Below are 22,927 nucleotides of genomic sequence, written 5' to 3' on the forward strand. Positions count from 1 at the left end.
TGTCCTGGCTTCATAATCCCTAATGCCTAAACTTGAGTAATATACACCTTCATCCTCAATCCCTTAATACCATACCTACTCAAAAGTCTTTTCCCATCTTTTCCTAATCCGTCTCATTAGCTCATCAAAGAATGGAACCACTATCTTTTCTTTTTTTTTTTTTTTTTGGTCAGTCATGGGGCTTGAACTCTGGGCCTGAGCACTGTCTCTCAGCTCTTCAACTCAGGGCTAGCACTCCACTACTTGAGCCACAGCGCCACTTCTGGTTTTCTGGTAATTTTTTGGAGATAAGAGTCTCACAAACTTTCCTGCCTGTGCTGGCTTTGAACCAACAATCTTCAGATCTCCGCCTTCTGAGTAGCTAGGATTACAGGCCTGAGTCACCGGCGCCCAGCTTGGAAACCCTATCTTGATGCCAGAGTATTTCACCCCTTCCCTACCCAGTTCTTTTTACTTCTTACCTGTTCAGGACTGCATGGTTCCCTCATCACTTGGACTCTACTGGGTCAATACCTGGAACCACAGATGGACTCATCTATGCTAATGAACGCAATGATACCTGCCCTTCTCAGAGTTGTCTACTCAGCAATTCTTTAACATGGCCTTCCCCTGCTCCCTTCTTCAGTTCTTTCCAACTTTGTTCACTCGGTAGATGCTAGGTCAGGTCCTTTTATTTTTTTAAATTATTATTACTGAGAAAGCTTACATGAAAGACCTGTTCTCTCCTCTTCAGCTACTCACTTGTTCTCCTCCTTATATACCCGCTTTCCCTTTTCAACCAAAACTGATCCCTTTAGAACTGACTCCCCAATGCTGCTCCTCCTCCGGGCCCTCCCACCTCCCAAGAACCCTGTGCTATCGATACTTCCCTGAACAGCGCCACTTTCCCACCCCACCCACTGCTCAGCAGCATGCCAGTAACCTGAAAAAGAAACAAGACTCTGTCCTCATCTTTAAGTTATTCTCTGTAATCTTTTGCTGTATCAAAATTCATAATCTCCATGTCTTCCTGATTATCCTCGTCTCTGTATTCTGGCATCTATACCCCACATGTCCTTAACGCACTTAACTCAGTTCCCAATGGCTTCTGAAATACCTACATCAAAGCCCCTTCTCAGCCCCCATCCCACAGCCTTCCTCTGCTTTCCCACCCTGGGCCCCCTTCCTGCTGCCTTCCTGTGCTCCTCCTCCTCCCGCTCTACCCTCTCTTGGCACGCCTGAAAGGCAGTCTCAGTTTCTCTTCTCCTCCCATCCCTTGGAGCTCTCCCTACAGATCTCCACACACACTTCTCATGGTCCTAGATAACCCCATGCAATTCAGACATAAGGTGGCTAAACTCAAACTCAGTGCCTTCCCCCATAATGCCCTTCTTCAACTCTCCTTCCCAAATGATCCCTCTGTCTTCTCCCTCACAACCTCACAGGCATCCTTTATGACCCAGTGCTACCTCCTTTCCTGCTCTCTCCTTTCCCTTTTCTATTCCCCTCTGTCCTCCTTCCCTCCAACCCACCTACCTCATTAACTCAGTCCAGATAGGTCTTCCTCCTTTGGTTTACTTCAAAGGCTTGATGGCTGATCTTTGTATTTCCAGCATCTCCCCATTTCCACCTCTCTTTCTGTGCTGCTCAAGCCAGAATTAACTTTCTGAAACCCACGTTTAAACAGATCACTCTCCTGCCTCTAAAGAAGCTCCTAGCTGCAAATAGGAAAGCGTCCAATCTCCTTAGATTCAGATTCCAGAATCAAATAACATTTTTGGAAACTCACCAGCTACCAAACACCATTCTCATTTTATCCTTAGAGAAATACACTGATGTGTTGTTACTTCCATTTTAGAGGTGGAAAAAATTAACACTTGGAACCTAAGTCGCTTGTTCAAGGTCACAGGGCTCTTAGCAGAACTAAGAGCCAGCCCAGTCCTTCTAACTCAGATCAAGGTGTTTTCCATTGGGTCATCTACAGCTGAGTCTGTGGATAAGGTTGTAGTTTCTGGCTATATGGTAAGCAACCTTTATCGCAGGAGGTTCCTCAAAAGCAGCCTCACTTAAAATTTGTCACCATACGTAGTTTCTTCTAGAAACCAAAATCTGAGTGAGATTTTACAGTTCTAAGTTCTCTGAGCTAACTAACCTTGAATGTAAAGTAAGGTTTAAAACCCTCAGGCTAAACTCTATAAAGGCTATCCAATCATCCCTTGGAAATCTGCACCCTGTACACTGGAGGGAGGTTCCCAGGAGACGGTGCTCCTTCCCCAATTCCTATGTCAAAGCCCTCATACCTGGTACCTAACATGACTAACATGGAGATGAATTCCTTAAAGATAAGGCCTCATCTGTCCTCATCTTTAAGTTATTCTCTGTAATCTTTCGCTGTATCAAAATTCATAATCTCCATGTCTTCCTGATTATCCTCGTCTCTGTATTCTGGCATCTATATCCCACATGTCCTTGACGCACTTAACTCAGTTCCCAATGGCTTCTGAGATACCTAAATCAAAGCCCCTTCTCAGCCCCCATCCCACAGCCTTTCCCACCCTGGGCCCCCTTCCTGCTGCCTTCCTGTGTTCCTCCTCCTGCCTAAGTCAGTCTTACCAGGAAGAACAGGACCTTTGTCACAGACAAGCACAGCAGGGCTATGATGTGTGGACACAGCATGGTAGGAGCTCAGCCATCTAAACACAGGAAGCATAAGCTCAGGAGAAACCAACAAGCTGTTCTTGGATTTCTAGATCTGTGAGAAATCTCTAGAACTGTGAGAAATTAAGTTGCTGTTGTTAATCCATCCAGGCTATGGTTGTTTGTTATGGCAACCAAAGTCCACTGGTATAGAGGGATTTCCTTCAGAAATCCTGCTCTTCTAGCTCAGATGCTCCAATCAGGAAGTGAAGGGAGGTAGAGAATGACAAGCCACACAAGGCCCGCCTGTGTGTGTGTGTGCTACGGGTAAGAGTAGAGACACAATGACATTCTCCCTCCAGCTGCTTGAGGACTCCAAGGGCCTATAATATTGCTACATTCTAAGAATAAGATCTTCCAGGTAATTAACACCCACAATATGGCGCTGCTTCCTACCAGGACTGGGGCCCTAAACTCTGTCATCTAGTCTTGGATTTCCAGACTTGTATATGTCACAGGAAATAAAATTTAGTCTTCCTGTGAAGAGAAGGTACCTAGAGAATTACATAGGCTTGATTTTTTTTTTTTTGGCCAGTCCTAAGGCTTGAATTCAGGGCCTGAGCACTGTCCCTGAGTTTCTTTGCTCAAGGCTAGCGCTCTATCATGTGAGCCACAGTACCACTTCCAGCTTTTTCTGTGTATGTGGTACTGAGGAATCAAGCCCAGGGCTTCATGCATGCTAGGCAAGTACCCTACCACTAAGCCACATTTCCAGCCCCTGATTTTTTTTTAATTTCATCAAAGAAAGACTTTCTTTACTTGAGATGAGGTCTTCACTATATTGACCAAGCTAGCCTCAGACCCTAGGTCCAAGTATCTTCCAACTTTAGTAACTATGCCTTGGCTAAGACATTTTTTAAAAACAACAAACTTTAGATTCGTTAAGAGAAATGATATATGTATATTATATACATGCATATATATCAACAAAGATCTGAAAAATGTTGAACGGGAAAAAGCAAGATTCGGAATATGTTATGCTACTATTTATATAAAATTAAAGAATACTCATGCATAACAACATAATACCACATGTTGTTTATCTAAGCTTGTAAATGTATGTAAAAGTAGAAAAATATTTCTTAAAGGATCCTGTCAATATCATGATAGTTCTCTCTAAAATAGGGTTTCTTACAGAGCACAGTGGAACGTGCCTATAATCCTAGGGATACATGAAGCAAAGGTAGGAGGATTAAAGTCCTCCCAGGAAAAAAAAAAAAAGAAAAGAAAAGAAAAAGAAAAGCACAATATTCCATTTGGAAAATAAACTAAATCAAAAAAGGTTAGAGGCATGGTTCAAACAGTAAAGCTTTTGCTGCAAAATAGAAAAACCATGAGTTCAAACCCTAGTAATGCCAAAATATAAAACTAAAATAGAGATTCTTAACCTGGGGAGCAATCAATAGCTGAGTAGGTAATTCACTGCTGCGGGGTTCATCTGTGTACTGAAGGATGCTTAGCCACATCCTTGACCTCAACTAAACCTCCAAATTTCACTCATTGAGAAATACTACCCTCTAAGAGGAGAATATAATGTACTAAGAAGATGGTTCACAATAATTGTTAAATCTGTATTTGTAAAGATTTAAATCTGTATTTGTAAAGATTTAATTTCTTTAGAAGAAATTACTAGAAGCAAGTGCAGTGTATGTCAATTATTCATTTGATTGATAGGAATGTGGCAGGCCATATTTTCCTGAATCTTAGAAAATTATGAAATAAAAACTACCATCTATAACAAACACAATTTCATTTTTTAAAGGGCATTAAAAAAAAAACAAAGCCAGGCACCAGTGGCTCATGCCTGTAATCCAATCCTAGCTACTCAGGAAGCTGAGATCTGAGATCATGATTTGAAGCCAGCCTGGGCAGAAAACTCCCTGTAAGACTCTTATCCCCAATTAACCATTCAAAAACCAGAAGTGGCACTGCTCAAAGTAGTAGAGCACTAGCCTTGAGCATAAAAGCTCAGGGACTGCACCCAGTCCCTAAGTTCGAGGCCCATGATACCCCCCGCCAAAAAAATCAAACAAATCAGAAGGGAAGGCTAAGATAACATGCTGTGCATAGACCATGTAATTGAAAACGATCGGCTGAAGAAGTGTTAACCCACATGACCTGGGAATGTGATCTGACTTGGAAACAGGATTTCAACCCATGTTTTCAAGTCAAGATGATGTCACACTGGCAGAGAATGGGCCCTAATTCTAATGACTTGAGTCTTCTGGAACTATGAGAAGACCTTTTCCCTTGTCTTCAGCTACTCTGTTGGTGGTACTTAGTCAGAGTTGCTCTAGGAACCTAACATACAAAGGGAAGTGAGTTATCTTTTCAAACTTGATGCATATCTAGGAAGATCTCCAGTCTCCCAATCAGTGAAGATTTTTGCCAGTCACTATGGAACACATGTGCGATCAGCTCAGAGTTCAAGAGCCCCGGTGTCTCAGCCATTGTCATGCTAGGCTAGAGGAGGGTAGGACAAGACTAAAAGGGGCCAGGGTTCACACTAGACCTGTCTCTGTTTCTGGGAGCTTTGCCAAGTTGAGCCTCAGCTTGCTTCTTAGAGCAATAGGAACAAAAATAACTACCAGCCACAAAATGAGATCTCTATATATGAAAAATACTTACAAATGGAAATGATCACTAAATCCCAAACTATCAAGTGGACCAAAGAAAAGACAATCACCAGAAAGAAAATTAAGTTGACACCTTTAGGAACAAAAGAAATCTCTGAATATAATTACTTTTACATAAGCCTGGGAAAGCTCCATCCAGGCTGAAGAGGGTTAAAAATGAAGAAGGAAGAGGCACGCAGAAAAATGTAAGGGAAACTAAAATGCATGTTGAGGGGGTGGGGGTAAACTAGACTTTGAATTCAAGGCTTTTCACCTCCTAGGTAAGCATTCTACTGATTGAGCTACATGCTCGGCCCTTTTTCTCTGGTTCTTTTTGAGATAGGGTTTTACTTTTTGCCTACACTGGCCTGAGCTGATATCCTCCTATTTTCACTTGCTGTCACAGCTGGGGTGACAAATATCAGTCACCATGGCCAGCTTTTTCTGTTGAGGGGGAGCACGTCTTGAACTTCTTCACCTGGGCTGGCCTCTAACCATGATCTTCCCAACCAGCCTCCCAAGTCACACAGATTATAAGCATAAACCACTGGTACCTGGCTCCCTAAAATGTGTTACTCAAATTGTCTCCTGTTTTCACCTTTACTGGTCACCTTGGCAGAAAATTCCCCATGTTATCCTTCAACCCAGAGCACTCTATCAGACACACTGAGCTTGTACTACCTGGTATTACGACACCAGAAGCAGTCTCTCAAAGAGATGCACTTAAGGAAGAAGAAGAGAGAAGAGGGGCCAAAGTATAGAACACAATAGAGAAATGGAGGTTAACAGTGTTCACCCACATACACGGATCTCCACTGCAAATGTGGTAGGAAACAGGTGTGTCCAACCTAGAAGAGAGTGTAGAAAGGATTTCTCAACCTCAAATCTCAGTTTCACACATCAGCCTCACTTTAAATGCTTCCTAATCTACTCCCCCATTCCAAAAGGGCTGCCATTTTTTTTCTTTTCCTTCTTCTTCTTATCTTTAAGTCATTGTACAAAGGAGTTGCCATTTAACTAAGCAGTTTATGAATGTAATGTATCTTGATCAGGGCCACCCCTTTTAGCATTCCCGCATCCCTCCCCTAGCCAGCCCTTCCCTCACTCTTCTTAGTTTTATAGGATATGCATTGGATTCTTAGATAGATCCTCCCCCTCTTCTCCTCTTCATTCATCTAGCTTTTCCCCTTGACCCCATCCCCACCTTTTTCAAGTACCCACTTCCTGGTATTTTATTTTGCTGAACTTTGATTTTTGCCTTTCTAAGGAATTACACCATTTGAGTTCTCCCTTGGATCTACCATATATATAAAACATTCCTCAATACTAAGGGCTATGATTTTGTTCTTCTCCTTATAAAGACCTACAGGAAACAAACTTCCTTATCTTCTCTATTTTCAGGATCACCTATTCTTAGTGTTAGAAAGTTCCTGAGATTTAACAAATCTCTCAAGCTAGAAATCATAATAGTCTCCTCATGCTCTATGTCCTATATAGGAGTCTATCTGGTCATAACTTGCCCTTCCCTGCTTGAGTCAGTCTCATTCACAAGATTTACGGGGCTTCCTGCTGAAAGGAGATTTTAGAGCAAGTTAGATGGCCCTTTCCTTTTATTGATAAAAGAACTTGGGCCAAGACACTGAGGCACTGGTCCAAACAATCTCACAAGCTTCTTCTCTGCTTCAGAGAAATAATAACCCTCCCCCCAAAAACATTGCAGTTCCCTTGTAGAAATACATTCAAAACTATCCTATCCACGGAGAGGAAAGAACCAAGATGGACTCAGAAACGAGTTCAGTTAAAAGAGCCTGGATGGCGGCCTCACCCCCATTCTATATCCTTAGGGGCTGGAGGCTCCTTGAAGTAAAATGTGACTTAGCAATAACACAATTATCATGATAACACAATGATTAGCAGTAACACAATTCAGAGTTTCCAACACAAGCCTTTTCACAGATTATCTGTTCATTCTCAAATACACATTATCATCCCTCTGTTACAGACGAGGAAACAAACAGATTAATGGCTTATGCAAGGTCAAGTCCACAATGGGAGTGGAGTTCACAGGGAACCCAGGCCTCTGTCTTCCACTTGCACACTATAGATCACATACAGCAAGAGAGCAAGGCTCTCGGCGCTGAGAGATGAAGGTATCAGCCCTAGCTCTTGCTCCCACTAGCTACACAAGGAGAGAGAAGCCATCTACCTTCCCTAGATTGAACTCCAGACAATGAGACTGGGCTCTAAGTTCCTTGAAGGTCACCTAGTCTAGACGAGTCTGTTTCCCGGTGCCTTTAATTGTGCTGTTAAGTGTATTTTATATTTACATGTTAGCTATCTAATTATTCTATGTTGTCTTTTCTGTATATAATTCATTAGAGGAAAACATTTAAACTGAATGAATCTAGGGTGCAAGGCACTGAGATACAGTGATCAGCAGAAACAGAAGTAGCTTCTGCTCTTGCAGAACTTGTAGCAAGTAGCAGAGTCAAGGATTGAACAAATAGTCAGCCAGGATTTGTCACTATGCTTGTGACAAATCCCACCAGTGTCTGAGGTACCACACATGAACACCATACTGGGAAATCCATGACAGTGAGACTTCGGGCCTCCCTTGGGAAGTGACTCATATTCCCAAATAGAAAGACAGAGGAGTGAGGAGGGCACAGTATTCCAGGCAGAAGGAACGTCATATGCAACAGCCCTGTGGTGAGACAAGGCAAATACAGGAGACTGAAAGACCAGATGGGCTGTATTGGAGACAACAAGGGAAGCAGTGTGTAGTAAGGTGGAGGAGTAAGCGAAGTTCAGACCAGGACATAAAGGGTGTGTGGTATTAGATAAAGACCATTGGAAGGGTTTAGGATGAGGGAATTATAGGACCAGATAGACATCAGAGAGTGCCTTTAGGTATTAAAAGGGACCTGTTAATCCAAGCTACTCATAGTGAGCTCATTAGGAAACAGATAGGCTGTGTTCTGAACAAGTATGCCTTGTTCTTATTCCAGCCTTCTCTCAGCAAATGTCTCCTTGCTCTCAGGGTAGCTTTTCTTTGTGGAGGTGATCGTGTAGGTACAGCACTTCAGTCTCTTTCAAGAGGACCTGTTGCAGAGTGAACAATAGCCCTGGCTGCCATCTTTGGCACCTATCATGTAGTGCAAACTACTGTCATTCCTTTAGGACTGCTCCCAGTCAATAACTAGGCTCATTGGAATGCTAGGGCCAGGCTGACCCTCTCCAATGTGGAAATCCTTTAACAATCAACTTTTGCTTGGAGACTTCCCTTCCACCTGTCTGAGACTCTCCCAGAGCTGTGTTCTCACACAATCCTTCCTTCCTCCCAGCTTTCACAGGGTCTTCATCACAGGGTCTTGGATTCCCTCTTTTTTAGTCCTTCTCGGGAATTTCTCCTGATAAGACTTTTGCATGTTGTTGTCTAATCAATCCTGTTTTGATGTTGCCTGTGGAAGGACCAGCCCTCTTTCTCTCCATTCTCTGCCTACCACTCCAGATCTATCTTCCTGGGAGCCCTAAGATTCCCCTCTCTCCTGGCCTTATTTGCACAGGGGCTTCTTGGGACTTGTACAGCACATTCTGTCATTCCTTAGCACCCTGCCCGAGATCTAGGCTTCCAGCCTAGATCCTAAAATATCAAGAACCATTTGTTTCCAAGGAAAGCACTAGACAAGCTCTGCCAAAGCCGCGGTTCTTCAAAATCAGTCACACCGCAATACTCTTATAAAGGAGTTTTTCCAATTATGCCAATGAAACTTAGGTCCTTCGAGATGCTTTGAATGGGTCCAACAAGTCCAACAGAACTAGTTCAACTGCCCTGGGTTCGCTAGACCCACATTAACCAGAACAACTCCATTTCAATCTTTTTAAATTTTCGTTTTTATTTGCTTTTAGTGTTGAGATTCTATGTAAGCCTTTAATTGACAAAAAAAAAGAGTTGTGCTGCCAAAAATAGAAATATACATAATTTAAAAACTACTATCAGAGACTTTATGGTAATGACTATTACCATTAAAAACAACTAGAGAGCTAGATAAAATATACAGAATGTCCTCTTAAAATCATCAAAATGCTGATCAGACACTAAGGAAAGACTAGTTTACTACTGAAAAGAAAACAGGAACCTAGAGAGGTATGGAAATCACTTGAGCCCTGAAGGCATTTTCTGAGTCAGGGGAAATATGAACTTTGTTTTGACAGCCTACCAAGGCTGGAGAAAGAAAAAGAAACCCACTCACTGAATCTACCCAATGTGGAAAGAGACCCTCTTCCAATGTGTTCTCATCTCTAACAGTAGAATGAATCAACAAATCAGCCTGGTGGCTGATGGCTCACACCGGTATTCCTAGCTTCTCAGGAGGCTGAGACCTAAGGATCACGGTTCAAAGCGAGCCCAGGCAGAAAAGTCCATGTGAGACTCTCAAAATCCAAAGTGAAGCTGAGGTTCAAAGTCGTAGAGAGCACTAGCCCTGAGCAAAAGAGCTCAGGGACAGCACAGGCCCTGAGTTCATGCCCCACAATCGACAAAAAAAAAAAAAAATTTTTTAATCAATTAGCCTTCAAGAGCACCAGACTGGGTTTGAGTGTGTATTGAGGAAATAACTTTAAGCTTTGATTGCATGTAAGAAGGTATCCAAGATCTACAGTGCCCTCCAATATAGGCCAGGAAGTGTTTTTCTCTCCCCATCCAGAGGCAAACACCTTCTTTATATCTCAAGTTTTAATTTCTACATTTTTTAAATTACAAAAGGAAATTTATTTAAAAAGCATACAGGAACATTTACATTTAAACAAGTTGATAAACAGGTGTCCTGAAAAAGAAAGAACATCCATGGCATTTAAAAAATAATAATTTTCTCTTGCCTGTTGCTCTTGCTAGAAATTCCAGTACTGTATTGGAGAGGAGTGGAGAGAGTGGACATACTTGCCTCATTCCTGATTTTAAAGGGAATGGGCTTTAGTTTTTTACTGTAGGTTTGTGATACACAGCCTTTATTATATTGAGGAAGCTTCTCCAGAGTTTTTATCACACAGGGGTGTTGGATGTTGACAAAAGCTTTTTCTGCATCTATTGAGATGCTCATATGGTATTAAAGAAACAGGACAGAGTCAAGGGAGATCTCAAATAATGTAATTCCTTAGAAAGGCAAAAGCAAAGTTCAGAAAAATAAAACACCAGGAAGTAGGGACTCAAAAGAGGTAGGGTGGAGTCAAAGGGAAAAGAGTAAATGAATGAAGAGGAGAAGAAGGAAGAATGAAGTCAAGAATCCAATGTATGCCCTACAAAATTAAGAAAAGTGAGGGGAGGGGAGGAATGAGTGGGGATGTTGAAAGGAGTGACACTGAGCCAGATATACTGCACCTTGTATATCTTGTATATTTTTACTCTGTGTTCTACCATCTCTGAGATTCTTGTCTTGAGATTCTGCTTTGTTAAATGGCAGCTCCTTTGTACAATTAATAAAAAGGAAGTGGAAAAAATAACAATAAAGTCTAAAATAATAATAGTAAAAAGAAAAAATAGTAACAACAATAATAATCATTTTTATGGGTAATGACTAGCACACAATCAGAGATAACCAGGACATTCATGAAACCATGACTGAGAATCAGTGGAACTAACAGATATGAATGATAAAGTCTTTTCCTCTTCTCTGAGACTCTAATAGTACCAGAAGTATCTCTACTTGTCTAGTTAGTTCTACTGGGATTACCCAGGGCTTTGCCAGCACCATCTACTTTCTCCCTCCTAACCAAATGGAAACGTCCAAGAAGTTTTCATGCTTCCAAAAAGATGCCACCAGGATCTGAGAATCTGATCCTCATCCCAATCTTACACTTGCATTCTAGAGACAGATTTCATCATTCCATCCCTAGAGGAAGATGGAAGTCACACCAGGGGAATCATCCAACGGCCAAGAGTGATTCCACTTCAGGCCACCATTGCTACACCACAGCCCCCCACCCTTTCTACTTTCTTCCTCCTCCCCAGTAGTTCTGACCTGTCTGCCTCCCTCTTGATCAGGCTGCTCTCCTAATTAAAATAAACAAATGTCAGGAAGCAATTACTGCAGAGAGGGAGGCAGATGGTAGAATAGTGGCACTCTGGTATTGCATTAAGCAGTAACTTGCTATCTCTTCAAAGTTCCTGCACTTTAATTAAGCATCGTTATAGACAGGTTCAATGAGCTTTTGAGTGGGGTTTTTATCAAATTAGCTTCTTGCAGGGCTGATGTTGTGTGATTGCAAGAGATGTACCTGATGCCAGGCACAGCTGTATGAGAGGGCAGAGGAGGGGAGCAAAGGGCAAGAAGCCCCAACCCACCCCCTTTTCAGACCAAGGGAAGGGGTGAGAGACCCAGAGAGACAGGGATATTGAAATAGAATTAGCATAAGTCAACACTGAAATAAGGCAGAGTCAGATGTTTCCCAAGCTGAATACTTCCTCTTCCCCTTCCATGACAGATCCAAAGAGAAGGACAGGAATCTCAGAGGTGATAGGACACAGAGTAAAACCAGACAGACTTGGATTCCCATCTGTCCTGCAATCCAAATAACACTGGGCAAACTAGCTAACTTTTCTGCCTCTTGGGATATTTTTTTCCCTCCTTTTGCAACATAGAAGGGCTAATGGCTAAAGATTATTGAATACCTACTTAGAATGGTGGACACCATTCTAAGCGCTCTGTGTTTAGCTCATCCAATCCTTCATCCTTCAGTCCTATGAGGTAGCATAGAATTCTTACTTCATTTCACGCTGAGAGGCTTACGGGGAAAACAGATGTGCCCCAAGCCACACAGCTGGGAAAAATTCCAGCCAGGCCTTCTGGATCCAGACACCTGGGATCACACAATCACAAAGCACTAGAAAGCAAAATAAGTCATTTGCTACTATGTGACAATAAAATCAAATGAACCACAGCCATACCCAATGTAGATTAATCTTAAAAACAATACCATGCTGGGCAAAAGAAAAAGACATTAAGTAGGAGTCCATTCAAATGAAATACTAGATTTTTTTAATAAAAAGGAGAAAATGACAAAATAAAATGGTTTTAAAAAAGAATCACAAAGGTGACATCCATGTTTGCCTCGGGTTAAGGGTAGAGACCTCCAAGAGGCCTGGAAACATGTTGGGGGTTGATGAGAGTATTCGACATCTTCATGTTACATGTGTTACATTTACCAGATCTCACTTAAAATAGAAGTCTTAGTTGTATGTAACTTGCAACTCAAACTGTCTGAAAACCTATGTATTGAATAACTGAACATAAAATATGAATGGCTCTTGTGCCTCTATGGCAGGATTTATTCATTCAACAAATATTTGCTCAGCATTTATGGGACTGACCAAGGTCTGTATGGCAGTGTCATGTTCTGGGGGGACAGAATAAGGCTGGGACTAGAAAGATAATGAGCAAATGTACAAGTGTAACACATTATCTTTCCAATGATTATCTGTAGCACATTATCTTTCTAAGAACTCTTTTGAACAAAGGAAGCAGGGAATGGGAAGGAAGAAGGGTTGTAAGAGTGGTGATGGGTACAAACAGGGGTGTAGGGATGGGCCCCCTTCTTAGCCAGGCATGTGGCAGAAGACAGGAAAGTGGGAAAGCAATAGTGCTGAGCCTTGATCAGATATATCCAGCTTCCAGGCTCTCCCCAGACCTTACCCACCAACCACCCTTCCAATCATACATCCATCCTGGTGGCCACTCACAACATCTCGGGCCCTCTAGACTCAGCCCCACCTGCCCCTTCTCCCACATCGGCATAGTCCTGTCAACCGAGATCTCCAGGACTTCCTCTCTCATCTCTCTCTCTCTCCTCATGCCCCGTTACACACACACACACACACACACACACACACACACACACACACACACACAGCTCGCTCAGGCAAGCTTCACACCTTTGCTTCACACCACCTGCTCCATTTAGAATATCTTGCCACCTCCCAAGTGCAAGCTCACTTCCTTTCACCAAGAAAACAAAACCAACCTCCTAGGAGCAATATCTGTGTGGCCAAACACTGATTTCATCCCAAGTGAGATGACCAGTGTCAGACAGACATCTAAGCTCAGGTAACCATCCATCTTAGTGGTTGTCTGGTAAAGGAAAAAGGAGGGTTACAACACGGAGTGAAACAGTGCCTGACCCTCATAGGAAACACAAATGTAAACTAGAAATTAAATGATGTGGGGTGCCCGTGTGAGTGGAAATCATAACAATATAGTACTTGCTGTGATCTTACCTCATTCTTGAAGCTGTACCCGGCACTTGGTATGCATAGTGTCAGCTCATTCTCTACAATGGCCCTGTGTGTAGGTAATGGATGGCCCCCATTTAGAGCTGAGGCACAGGGAGGGTAAACCACTTGCCCAAGGCACACAGCTTGCAACTGGTTGAATCAGAGTAGGAATCTTGTCTGGCTCACTCCAGAGAGTCCAGAGTAATCATTTTCATACGTGTCTGGGTGAATGACAGGAGGTAGATCAGGATGGGCTTGGATAAGAGGCACATATTCTGGATTTTAAAACAATAATTTATCTGAAGTGCATGTGGAAAGGGATACAAGAAATGGAGTAAAGATGAAGCATCCAGGGATAAAAAGCAACATGAGGAAAGGAATTGAGAGACTGAAAATTGGTTTACATCACTGTTGGCAATATACTGCCAAGGGCAACAGGATTGAGAACTTGCGCTTGAAGAGGTCAGCAGAGACCACTTTTGAAATTCCTCCATGTCAAGCTGAGGAGCTATATATTTGTTGTATATAACAAACCCTTATGTCATGTGTATAGTGTGCTAAGCTCTGTCCTGGTATATTACAAATACTAACTCATTTAGTCCTTCTAGAAATGCTATTGACTCTAGTCAGTGGAATTTGAACCCACATAGTCTGGTTCCAGGCTTCTATGTCACCACCTAGGCTACACAAAAGAGATTTTTTTTAGTTGGAGCACTATCTTACACAAGAACAGCATGCTTAGGTTTCATTTCTTTAACTGTGTGGGAGAAGAGGAAGGAAAGGTGGGAAAAAAAATGAAAGAGCCACCTGGGAAGGTACCAAAGTGTTGAGTTCAGAGCCAATGGCAGCCCATTGGAGGGAAATATACAGAGTAAAAAACAAAAGTGGAGTCAAAAGATATTGAAAAGGTGGACAGAGAAGGTGTGATGACTAATGCAGTGAGGGACAAGGGTACTGAAACAGATTCACCTCTTTCCAGCTCAGAGTCCCAGGGAGACAGGGACACACAGCCCACTCAGACATGTGAGAATGAATGAGAAGAAGATTTAGGTATGTTGAGTGTGATCAATTTCATCCTCAACTTACTATTGTTCCTCACCATTGCCTAGAAGGTAAGGAAAGTCCTATGTCATATAGAGAATCTTTTCCATAGTGTTAGGAGAGAAACTGGGCCTCACTTGGGTTTAAAAATAATACAAAGAAAGGTTATTTCCACTTGGGTGTCACACGGGGACGTCAAACTTGGCACGTCCCAAATGGAACGTATCTTCTCTCTAGCCCTTAAGTCACCACCGTGGGCTAGGGTCTCAATTTCAACAAACGCTAATACACAACTCAATGGAATCTCTTCCTTCTCTCTGCCCTCACTGCCAGACTTCACCCCTTACCTCAATTGCAGACTCCTACCTAACCTGTCTCCCTGAGCCAGTCTTGGTTCTCTAGTTCATCCTGATCTTTGCATGGTTGGAGTCTGTCACACACCTCTTTTCCATAAAGACTTTCAAAGACTCTGTGGCTCTGAATATGGAACTCAAGCTCTCACCTAGCAGATGCCATCTATCTGATCTCTGCTTCAGAGTCAGACCTTGCCTCCCTCAGATCTTCTTCCAGCAATCGGTGTCTCTAAAGCACTCTGCCGTTCCTTCTACCAAGACTACTCTTCTTTAACCCTCTTGGCCTAGTCAAATCATAGTTTGGTAGTTTTATTTAGGTCTTTGACCTCATGTCTTCATGGAAGCCCTCAGAGTTCACCCCAAACTGAGCAGGGAGCCCCATTTTATGTGAGATCAGAGCATTCTATGCTTACATCTTAGGATAATCTGTTTACCATCTGTCTCCTTCGGTTGAGTGCAAGCTCGAGGCTATGGTCTGATCTATAACAACTACTAATACACAGTGAAGGATGAACATACCTATTATACAGACAGAGAATCACAGAATTGCAAGCAGCACAGACTGGAATGGCCATTGAGAAAATGGCCACCTACGGAAAGAAGCTCCTCTGACAAACATCTGGAGGCACAGCTGCATACTTGTATTAATTCACAGACCACTGGGAGAAGGTGCCAGTTTGTAGAAAGGTCTTCCTTATATTGAGCTGAAGTGATTCTCCCTATATAACATCCCCTTTGACAGCCAACCTCACAGAACAACTTTATTCTTTTTTTCCCTTTGACAGCCCTTGACACATTTGAAGGCAGCTTTCATACTTGACTCATTTTTTTCCAATTAACTTTTATTATATGTATCGCTTGTTTTAATAGCTCTTCACTGGCCAGAATTCCAGTCCTCTCCCAATGTAAATAATACTGTCTCTTCTGAATAGGCCCTTAGACCCTCAGAATGATGCCAAAGTGAATTCAAGGTCTTCTTCCTCAGAGTAATGCTATCCAAAGACAAACAGGGTAACACAGAAATGAGACTTTGAGACATCAAATGAATGAAATCTCATTATCAGAGTTCATTCTCATCATTGCCCCAGGATGTTAGACACAAAGAAAAGAAAATCCATGTCATTGAGTGCCTACAAGACCAGACATATCCATAGGAAGACCCAAGTCTGGGGAAAATAATCCATGTTACCATTGACTTGTTTCACAGATACCTTTCTTAGTTTACATTCTTTGATTACGAAGTTCAGTGTTTCCTCTTCCTCTGAATATCACTGAATAGCCATTATAATATAACAAGAAGACCAACACTGACTTCCTCCATCCTTATCCTACTTCTCTGAAGAGTTAAATAATCCTTTTATCCAAATGCTACCCAAGCAAAGGAAAGTACAACTGAAAGTACTTCAAAGTCTGTAAGTACATATCATCTCAGCCAATCAGAATACCCAGTATGTGATACACTGGCCCGCCCAGTAGGACCCTGTAATAGAAAAACATAATAATGAAGGTTGGGTGTGGGCAAATGACTTCATCCCTCTATACTTCCACTAGCTTATCAGTAAGTGAAGGGACTGGCAATGAGATTCTTTTTCTTTTTCCTTTTTTTTTATTGTAAAAATACCTACAGAGGAGTTACAATTACATGGGCAAGATAACGAGTATATTTCTTATCAAGCATTGTTGCCTCCTCTTTGTTTCCCCTTCCCATCCCTTATTCCCCCCCTTCTTCCACCTGATCCTCTCCCCACCCCCCACCAAAATTGTAAAGTTAGTTTTTCGACATAATGACTTGTACATCTCATTGTTGCAATGGGTCCACCTGTATCCCTAGTTAAATGATTTGTTTTTTCCCTTCCTTCCACAAATTATACCAACATCAAATACAGTGAAAGCATGGGAATAAGATTCTTTTTCTTAAGCCAGGAGCTGGTAGCTCACACCTGTAATCCTCACTACTCAGGAGGCTGAGATCTGAAGATCATGGTTTGAAGCCAGCCCAGGCAGGAAAATCCTTGAGACTCATCACAATAAACTACTCAGAAAAAGCTGGAAGTGGCTCAAGTGGTAGAGCACTAGCCTTGAGCATAGAGGCTCAGGGACAGTGCCCAGGCCTTGAGTTCAATTTCCAGGACCAACAACAAAAAAAAAAGAGATTCTGTCTTTTATGGTAACTGTCCTGATCAGTCCCCTTCAGAGGGCATTTAGACATCCAGCCCTCTGGCACACCCTCTCTTCCAGCTTCCCAACACCAATGTCTAAGCTATGAGAACTTACTAAGTTTGTTTTGTGTGTCACAACAATGGTAATATATGTGCTTGTGAAGAACTTTTGAAAGCACAGGGAGGAAAATACAATTACACTATTTGGAGATGATTAACATTAATCCTGACAGGCTTTTCTTCTGTGCACATATTATTTAATTGAGAACATAATGTACATATTTTATGGCTTGATTTTCTAGTCTGCTATCAGTTTAATGATGGCATAGTATTCCATCACCATCATCAATTTTATTAGTTCCCTATAACAAGAGCTTGGCTATAAATAAAAATGTGAGAAATATTCTTTACAAGACAGTTTATATCTCCCTTTTCTTACAGTAGCAGTCTAGTTTTTTAATTAACAAAAAAACCTAAAAAGTAAATTTTTAAATATGAGATGTTCCTTACAGTCCAAAGAACCCACTCATACTTGCTCATGACCTTTCTTAACATGGCTCAAGGTTGAAGTAAGGAAATAGAATTTTTCTAATCCTACCTAATAAGCAATGATTAGTGAAGAGCTGGAAATGGTGTTGGGAATATGTATTCTTATACACTCTGGGTGGGGTGATATACAGCATAATCTTAGAAAGAAGAAACAGTATTGTTTCTAATATATAAAAAGTAGAATCTAAATATGCATCTTTGTCCAACTATGAGGGATAAGGTGACTCATTGCATATATACAATGAAATACTTCTACAACTTTTAAATTAAAACTTGAAACAATACCTGTTGATGTTGTAAGATGCCTACAATTAAAGCAGAGAAAAAACAGGTTGTGTACTTTACATTTCTGTCAAAAATAAAAAAAACATACAACTAAACACACACATATGCATATACACAAGACCGCTCAAAGGATCTATATTAAAATGTAATCAGTAGGATGTGACCACAAAACAATGATTTTTGCTTTCACCTTTCTGCTCTTGTCAATTTTAAAGTTTCTCAGTATTATTTGCATTATATAACGTACTGTGTATTAATGGTGGCAAACACTTCTCAAATTCATGAAGACTATAAAACCAAACTAACTCCATCGTCTAACTGCTATAGGGGCTGTACAATTCACCATCCTGTCTTTCTCTACATCTCCAGCTTTCAGCTTCCAGACATCTAACCCAATTGGTCTGTTTCTTGGGTGATATGTACCACCTGACCTGTGGCCTGGCCTGTGGGAAGCTACAACACCAACAGCAGAAGAATAGAGTAACATCTACTTTCATTAGAAGTCCCTCTTACAAAAAATGGTCTTAGAAGACACAAGAGGGAAAAGAAGTAAAGTAACACGAAGTAGAAAACAAGCATAACTTAGCATGTTTAGAATCACAGGACAGTTCAGACTCCGAAACCAAAGCCCAGTCCCAGAGTCTGGAATAACCACACTAGATGAACACTTTATCTAGCACTGAGATTCCATCAGACAAGAAGTGAAGGGGCTACCTGAAGCAAAGAGGAAGGCCCTCTAGCTAACCAAGCTTCCATCGGCACCCAATGCCTCCCTCTACCCAAGATTCATCATCCTGGGACTCCAAGGCTGCTTCCCTCAGAAAACCCTCTCTCTGGAACCCAAGCATGAGAGAAAGCATAGGATATACAAAGAGAAAGGCATAGAGAGGTGCTGGCGGCTCACACCTGTAACCCTCGCTCCTCAGGAGCCCAAGACCTGGTAGATTTCAGTTCAAAGTTACAGACAAATATGTATCTTATCTCCAATTAACCAGCAAAATGCCAGGCTGGAAGCATGGCTCAAGTGGTAGAGTGTCAGCCATGAGCAAGGATGGAGTGAGAGAAAGAGAGAAGAGAGAGAGAGAGAGAGAGAGAGAGAGAGAGAAAGATGAACCCTTTTATGTCCACGCTTTCTTCACAAATGTCATCAGAGAATGAATCCTTAGCCTTCCCAGGATGTCAAAAGTTGATCACAAGGCAGTTCAGGACTGTGGTTCTGGATGGCTATCTGTAGTTGCTAGGTAGCTGTGTTACTTTATTCAAGTATTTTGATTCCTCAGCCCCTTGGGGTCCTCATCTGTGACATGGAGAGCACAAACATGCCCATCCCACTGGGTTATTATGATGATTAGATGATACACATCAAGAGCCTAGCCCTGCACTTGGGGGCTGGAAATTGGTTCTCTTTCCTTATCCTTTCCTTGTCTCTGAAAAATTTTGGTGATTTTTTTTTAATAGCTGACAAGGACATGCCCCCCCCCCAGCCCAGTTCCCAAGTCTTCTCTCTCTCTGGGTGTTCATGAGGACTGGGCTTGCTATAAGGAATCTGTTTTTACCCCTTTGCCAACGCATGGAATAAGAAAGCTATGGTTGCCAGTGGTTAGCATGCTATCTAATCGAGGACTGAAGGAAATCACTGAGGTAAGCGTCAAGAGAGATGTCCAAGGTTATCCAGCGGACCCCCTCATCCTCATCCTCCAGCCCTGACAGAGGGACCCTCCAAAAATGTCCCCAGCAGCTCATCCAGCTATGGTGACTCCACATGCTTGACAAATGTCACCTTGTCGCACATTGACAGCTCCTGAAATGGGACCCAAGAGGCTGTTACTTCTCTCACCCACAGTGAGTCCCCCAAAATCTTTTTTTTTCATAAGGAAATTAAAATTTCCCTCATTTTACTATTTTTTTATTTTTAGAAATTTGGTCCAATTTTTTCTGTCTGTAAACAAGAGCAGGGATAGACTTGCCTCAAATCACTCATCCTTTTATCTCTCCTCCTCCTTCACCCAGGATGACTGCACTTACCCATCCTATCCAGGTAGCTACGGGGCAGGGTGGGGGGGGGGGGCAGGGGGAGGTGGGAAGGGTTCCCTCCCATACCTGCTGCACCCTAATCAATGACCCACACATCTCGCCCAGATGAGGCCCTGGACTGAGAGAGACGTTACGCATCCTGTAGAACTCACTTAGGGATGAGTTCAAAATGTACATTCTCTCTTGGCTAGGTGCTAGTGGCTCACACCTGTAATCCCAGCTGCTCAGTAGGCTAAGATCTGAAAGTTACAATTCAAAGCCAGCTCAGGAAGGAAAGCTAGTGACACTCTTATCCCCAAGTAATCACCAAAAGGCCAGAAGTGGAGGTGTGTGGCTCAAGAGGTAGAGTGCCAGACTTGAGTGCAAAAGCTAAGGAACAGAGTCCAGGCCTTGAGTTTTAAGCCCTAGTGTGTACACACACACACACACACACACACACACACACACACACACACAAACACAAAGTCACAGTGGAGAAGCGCTTCAGCTGAGCAGAGAGGACAGCATGTTACAGCAGCTCTGTCTCTGCCGGCTGTTCCATCTCTCACCAACCCATGGAGCTGATATTTCTCCTTTCTTCTTCACCTTCTGTCTCCAGCCTGATTCTTGTCAACAGCCCCTTCATAGAGCAAATACACTAGTCGGTTTGGCTTAAAAGGTCAATTATAGCACATTTGTGCTTGTTCTCTTGTTCTGATGCGGAAGTTTCATGCAAGCCAAAGGAGTACAACCAGTGCTCCCTGCTTCCCGCCTCCAGCTCCTCGCTCCTTTGCTTCCACTCCCCAGGCCAAACAGTGAGACTTCAACCAAAGAAGACAGAACTAGGTGCCACCAGCCATGCAGAAGCCACTCCAGAGCCAGGTACACAGATATATTAAAGTCATCCTGGGGAAGCAATGGAGTCTACAGACCCCACAGAGCAAGGGAGACCGGGGGACATCTGCTCTGCCTTTGTGTACAGATTGACCTCCCTGTTCAAAAGGTTTGGCAGGTAGAGAATTTAGCCTGTTCAAAGTCAGAGAGCCTGTTTGGCAATATTCTTGGGAAGTCATTTCTATTAATGAAGCACCTGTCCTAAAATGCAATTCTCCAACTGGGGTCCAGAGCCTTTGGTGTCCGGAGAGATTCCGACAGATGGCCAGCAGGCTGCTGCCTCCACTGTTGATATTCAAAATATGACAGCACCGACATTTCTGTTTCCAGCATGATGCAACCATGGCTTTTCCTTGGGACTCCTCTGAACACCAGTGTCACCTTAGAGAACTAAAGCCACACCCATTTCACAGATGGAGAAGTTGAGTCTGGGACCCAGCCAGAGTCACGTGAACCTTGTATGAAGCCAGAATCCAGGCCTGAGCTCTCCTTTTCATTATACCACATCTCATTTGAAAAATGCCTGCCAAAACCTGCTGTCCAGCCAGACAGTAATTTGTACCACAAGGATGGGTAGGGTAACTAGACCATGGGCAACTTGCCCTTAATTACGAGAAAGTCACTGATATTAATAAAATAAGGACACATATATTCATATATATGTGACATATATAGATATATAAAGCCAGATTCAGGGCTGTATTTTTTCACCTCAGAGCTACAGATCAGCATGACACTCCTTCACAATCATGGTTCTGGGCATCAGAATCCCTAGAAAAGCTTTTTGTCTGTTTACTTGCTTGTTGGTTTGTCCTGGGGCTTGAACTCAGGGCCTGGGTGCTGTCCCTAAACTTCTTTCTTTTGCTGAAGGCCAGCATTCTACCACTTGAACCATAGCTCCACTTCCATCTTTTTCTGTGATTAATTGGAAATAAGAGTTTCACATGCTTCTTTGCCCAGGCTGGCATCAAACCATGATCCTCAGATCTCAGCCTCCTGAGTAGCTAGTATTACAGGTGTGAGCCACCAGTACCCCAGCTCAGAAAAGGTTTTTTTTAATAAAACACAACTTGTAGCTATGTGTTGGTGGCTCCCACCTGTAGTCTTAGCTACTTATGAGACTAAGATCTAAGGATTGCAGGTCAAAACCTGCAAGAAAGCTCATGAGACTCTCATTTCCAGTAAACCTACAAAAAGCCAGGAGTGGAGGTGTGGCTAATGTAGTAGAGAGCAACCTTGAGTGAAAAAGCCAAAACAAGAGCATGAAGCCCTGAATTCCTGCCCCAGAATAACAAATTTAGGATCTCCAATTTCAGCTAAGTTCTGGTGGCTCACACCTGTAATCCTAGCTATTCAGGAGGCTGAGATCTGAGGATCATGATTCAAAGCTAACCCAGTCAGAAAAATCCATGAAACCCTTATCTCCAATAAACGACTTAGAAAAAGCCAGAAGTGGCACTGTGGCTCAAGTCATAGAGTACTAGCCTTGAGAAAGAAAGAAAGAAAGAAAGAAAGGAAGGAAGGAAGGAAGGAAGGAAGGAAGGAAGGAAGGAAGGAGAAAGAAAGAGGAAGGAAGGGAGAGAGAGAGGAAGGGAGGAAGAAAGAAAGAGAGAGAGAGAGAGAGAAAGAGAGAGAGAAAGAGAGAGAAAAAGAAAGAAACAAACAAACAAACAAAGACAAGATACAGGGCACTGGAATCAAATATAGTGACAACAGGGGTTGTACCATGGGGAAAGAACATACAAAGAAACAAAAAAATTACATAGTATATTATAAGTACATTAAAAAGAACAACAAGAAAGATAAAATCTCTTGTGTCTCTATCTTGGGGTTCATTTCACTTAACATTAGGTTATATGGTCATATGCTTGTCCTAGACATATACTAGTTATTGCAGATAAGGTAAACCATGGAAACCATGGGACCTATGTTTCTTTGAGTCTGGCTTACTTCACTTAATATAATTTTTTCCCAAGTCTTTCCATTTCCTAACAAATGGGGTGGTGTCATTCTTTCTGATGGAGGCATAGAATTCATATATTTTTTTTTGCTTGATCTATTCATCTACTGAGGGGC

General features: G+C 42.3%; 1 protein-coding gene across 26 annotated transcripts in view; it reads right to left on the reverse strand.

Annotated features, from left to right (window-relative positions):
• Nrxn3 (neurexin 3) overlaps positions 1-22,927 on the reverse strand; it is a 1,574,539-nt gene that overhangs the window by 1,522,555 nt on the left and 29,057 nt on the right. The window contains exon 1 of one of the 26 annotated variants that reach the window (XM_070028550.1): positions 1,516-1,631. The exons of the other annotated variants lie outside the window; for them this stretch is intronic. The gene's annotated coding sequence lies outside the window, so the exon portion shown is untranslated. Of the gene's footprint in view, positions 1-1,515; positions 1,632-22,927 lie in introns of those variants that run through there. 26 annotated transcript variants of the gene reach the window in all.

This window comes from Dipodomys merriami, unplaced genomic scaffold (genome assembly GCF_024711535.1).
Source record: "Dipodomys merriami isolate MVZ:Mamm:240054 unplaced genomic scaffold, mDipMer1.0.p SCAF_1, whole genome shotgun sequence".
Lineage (NCBI taxonomy): Eukaryota > Metazoa > Chordata > Mammalia > Rodentia > Heteromyidae > Dipodomys > Dipodomys merriami.